A 4,856-nucleotide genomic window follows, 5' to 3' on the forward strand; every position below is an offset into this window, starting at 1 on the left:
AGATTTTATATTTGTAAGATAAGGTGACCAGACGTCCCGCTTTTGGCGGGACAGTCCCGATTTTTAACAATTTGTCCCGCGTCCTGCGGCGTTTTAAAAAAGTCCCGATTTTTGGAAAGAATGCACGACAAGCTAGGGAATGGCGGGAGAACGGGAAGGGAATATACGGTTTTCGGCGGTCATGTGGCTATTTAGCCAGGATATGAGTTTTATATTATTTTTGTTAATTTTATAATGTTAAACTTTAATAATAACAAATAATTGTTGAGAACTGATTATCGAGAACTGCTTATCAAAGTTTGCATTGTTGATCAATTGTTAGAATTCGACCACTATTGTTTGGACTTAATGAACAATGGCATTTTTTTGGGATTGGCAACGACGAAAACATTTTGTAACTGTCTCTTAGACGATACACATCGTACTACGTGCTAGTAAGCTAGTTAAACAAGTGATGTCATTACAAATCAGCTATTCAGATAATTTAGGTAAGTAATTTATTTATTTATTTCATAAATACATAAATTTTCTTGAATTTAGCAGACAGTACTCGTATTATTTATATTTTATAGTGGCGGCAAAAAGTCTAGCGCCGGCCTTGAAAGTGACACTTACAACTTACGTTACGGCAAATTCATGACCTTTAAAACAATGACAGCAATCTACTAAAAAAAATTCACTCAGATGAGAAATATGCCAAAGAATAAAATAATACTACACATAATTTTTTATTTATTATATTTGTAAATTGTACTTATGTTGAAATTTTAAAAAATATATTCCAATACTATTTTTGCGTTCTATGAAAATTTTTGTTGCTCCATATAGACCAAATTTTTAATCAAGAACTCCCCCCCCCCTCCGCCCCCGGTCAATGGTGTCCCGCTTTACCAATGTTAAAATCTGGTCACCTTATTGTAAGATGATGTTTGCACCAAGACCACATAGAGTCCAAGAACATAAAGCAAAACCATTCTTTGAAATTACGATGTTTTCCTTCCTACTCTTGCCTACCTCTGATTAAGAAGGAAAGAGGAGAAATGAGGTGGAGAGAGCGGTAGACAGAGCTCTTCCGATTCTTGTTTGGGCAGCTGGAGTCCCCCATGCACACGGAAGTCCCATCATTTCTGCAGATTCTGCGGGGTGAGCAGACAAGTGGGATGAGCCTTGCTGATTGCAAGGTGGAAAGAGTCCATGAAGCTGCTCTGTTTTGGGCGGGTTTGTTCAAGCTTCTCATTGTCTCAGTCTCACAGTATGAGATGATATCTAACAGGTATTCTCTGTTCTATTGTTTTTAGCTTAATATAACCTCCTATGAGTCCCATCCCCTTACTACCATTAGTCTCCCAAAAGCGAGTTCAGTAATTGCAAAATTTGTTTCCCGGGCTAGCTGCCTTTCAAAGGGGGAGAGAAGCTACTTAGTAGCTCTTGCATCTAGTCTCCCAGTTGGCTTCATCACTGACCCTTTAAGACATTCCTTTACTCTGGTAGTCCCTTCCACTGTCCCTCCCTGCCCCCCAGCTCACCTCTTCATCTTCCAGCAAGAAACAAAAGATATTATGCATCAGGTCCTCTACTGAGCACCTGAACAGGGGTTAGCTGTAAGGAGTACAGGTAAAGAGAATGCCCCAAGGCTACGGGAAATCACCCAAGGAAGAAACAAATTCGGAGAGAAGGTGTAGTTTTGTTCCATTTGGTGGTGGGGATGCGGAGGGGCCCTGGGCGGGGCCTGTTTCCCACCTGCCAGCATCGGAAATGCCCTCAGGGTAGCTGGACCCCAGGGCGCTGTGGCCTGGCCTGGCCAACAGGAAACACTTTTCTGGGTGGTTGGCAGACTGGTGGCAGGGAGGGGCACCTGCGTGACCCACTGGGGAGCCCCGCTTAATGGGGGGGGGGGGACGGCGATGGGGTGTGGGGAGGTGAGTGAGGCAGGTGTCCCCAGGCGTGCCGCCAGAGCCCAAGAGCTAACGCCTTGAGCAGCAGCGGAGGCCCTGGTCCAGCCGAGTCCTCCAAGCCCTCTCTGACGAAGCTTGACCTGTGGCTCCGGAGCCCAGCTCCTGGCACCTAGGGCCATCACGTGGCACCCGACAGCTGGGTCAGGATTCGGAACCTGTGAGCCCAGCCGTTAGGGGGCCCCGGAGGTGCCGTTGGGGTGGGGTCGGCCCAGAGAAGCATCTGCGGACTTGGGGAGCAGGAGGAAGGTTTGCAGGGGTCAACCGAGGGGCTGGCGGCCCGGGCAGCGTGCGCAGGGGCGCAGGTGGGGCTTCCTGGTCGGGTGGGGGTGGGGGAGGGGGCACGTGCTGGGCGGGGCGGGGCGGGGCGGAGGGTGTGTCCGGGGTGGGGGCGGGGAGGCGGGGCGCGCGGGGCGGAGGGCGCCGCAGCGGCTCCCGCGAGAAGCAGGTGCGGGGCACGCGGTGCGGTTGGGCCGGGCGTTGGGCGGAGGCTCGCGCTCAGCGGCGGCGGCGGAGGCGGTGGTGGTTGCGAGGCCTGCGGGGTGAGTGCCCAGACCTCCCGCCCTGAGGCCCCCACCCCGTCCTCTGCCCGGCGCTCCTGGGGCTCCTGGGGCTCCCCGGAGCCTTCCCTCCCGCGGGCACCCAGATGCCTGCCGCGGGCGCAGAGGCCTCCCGGGCGGTTATCTTGGCTGGCGAGGGCCTTGGAGGCAAAAGTTTGGGTTGGGGTCCGAGCGGCTGCCCTAGTCCGCTGGGGTTGACAGCCGGTGCCGGCGGGGCGACAGGAAACGGGGAGCTCCCTCTCTCAGGCCTGGAGGCTGGAGGTCCGCTCCGGGCCCAGGGCTCCGTCCCACCCAGATGCTGGCGTCCCCGCGGGGAGGAAGGGGCTCTGGGTCTGTCCTCTGAGGGCGCTAATCCCCTTCGTGGGGCTGCACCCTTATGCCCCAATCACCCCCCAAAGGCCCCACATCCTGATACCATCACGTTGTTTAGGATTTTTCATATACTTTTTTGGGGGGGGCAGGTCCCAAACATTCAGTTTATGTCCATGGCCGGAGGCAAATTCTTATTTTCACTGAGCCTCCGTTTCCAGTCTATAAGGAAAAGGATTCTGCTCGCACCTGACTCAGGGGGATAACCAGTATTAAATGGCCAGAAATTAGCAATGTTCACTGAGGGGCTGAAAGGGATGTGGGAGTTCAGTTCTCTGTTGGAGCAAAAAATGCGCCAAAGCTAAGCGGGCGAGGCTGTGGGCGAGGCTGTGGGCGAGGCTGTGGGCAAGGCTGTGTGTGGGCGAGGCTGTGGGCGAGGCTGTGGGCGAGGCTGTGGGCACGGGGAAATAGGGGAGCGCCCTCTGCGGAGCCGGGCCGGGCTGGGGGTGGCGGGGTGGGGATTGGGGGGTCAGCGGAGGCCTTGGGAGGAGGTTTGCCTCAGGGCACCTTATTCGCATGTTTTCTCTGTGATCAGCGGCTGTGCTTGCTACACCCACAGAAGCTGGGTGCAGGAGAGCTGTTTTCCTGGATGGTTGCATTTCAAAGGATTACTCCCAGGTCCGAGTGAAAGACATTTTTGGGTTGTAAAATGGGAAACAGGGCTTTAAAAAAAAGTTTTTTGTGTTTTTTTATTATTGATTTTAGAGAGAGAGGAAGGGAGAGGGAGAGAGGAACCTCAATCATTTGCCTCTGAAATGCACCCGACCAGGGACCAAACCTGAAACCTGGGTAAGTCCCCTGCCCGGGAATCGAACAGGTGGCCTTCGGGTGCAGGGGATGATGGTCACCTGAGCACACTGGCCAGGGCAGGGAAGAGGGCGTTAAAAAGAGTTACATGTTACCAGGGTTTGGGCTGGAGACTGGGCTATGAAGGAATTCACACCTGCGAGAAGAGAGTTTATGTTACTTTCCTGAGGGAAAGGGCCGCCTCCCCTTTTACGCCCTGGCTCAGTGATGGCGAACCTATGACACGCGTGTCAGCACTGACACGCGTAGCCATTTCTGATGACACGTGGCCGCTGAGGCGGCCGCATGCCGAGGATGAAACATTTGCTGCTCCTGAGGATGAAACATTTGCGAAATAATGTTTTTTCCTCAAAGTGACACACTACCCGAGTTATGCTCAGTTTTTTGGCGAAGTTTGACACACCGAGCTCAAAAGGTTGCCCATCACTGGTCTAGGAGAAGGAGACTATTTTGCTGTTTGGTCGGTGTGGTTTCCATTACCCTTTGGATAACACCCCTCATACATGATGGTCACATAGAAACGTTCCGGCCTGTAAAGGGTTTTTGTGTGTATTTGAGCCAAACTGTCCACAATTGCCGGGAAGCAGGATCTCAAGGGGTTGGGATAGTGCTCTGGAGGATGGCGGCTTTTCACTTTGTTCTGTACAATCCAATCCAAGGAGGAGACGAAGGTGGGTTATACGAAATCCATTGGTGACAGATGAGGGAGGCGGGAGAAAGCAAAGTGGAGAGACCCCTGGGATTGGATAAAAAGTAAAATGATAGGCACATTCTTAGTGGGTGCAGGATAGTCAACAGTCAGCAATTAACACAATAACAATAACAATGAAGGAATTTGTGGTCTCTGTCCTGGAGCCCAGGGCATTTGGTTGTGCCCTGAGGGCCCTAGGGGAAGGGAGGTTACAAGTTACCCTTATCCTTCAAGGGTATCTATACTAATAATAGAGGAATATGCAAATTGTCCAGGATGCCATCACAGTAACAGTAACAACCAAACAGCAGGCTGCCTGGGGCAACAAAGCCAGCCGGGGGGTTAGTGAGGGACGACCAAACGACTGAACAGCAGGCTGCGTGGGGTAACCAAGCCAGCAAGGGGGTGGGGGGGGCAGTTAGGGGCAACCAGGCTGGTGGGAGGGTGGCAGTGAGGGGTGACCAGGCCAGCAGGCAG

The sequence above is a fragment of the Cnephaeus nilssonii genome (genome assembly GCF_951640355.1).
Source record: "Cnephaeus nilssonii genome assembly, chromosome: 2".
Classification (NCBI taxonomy): domain Eukaryota; kingdom Metazoa; phylum Chordata; class Mammalia; order Chiroptera; family Vespertilionidae; genus Cnephaeus; species Cnephaeus nilssonii.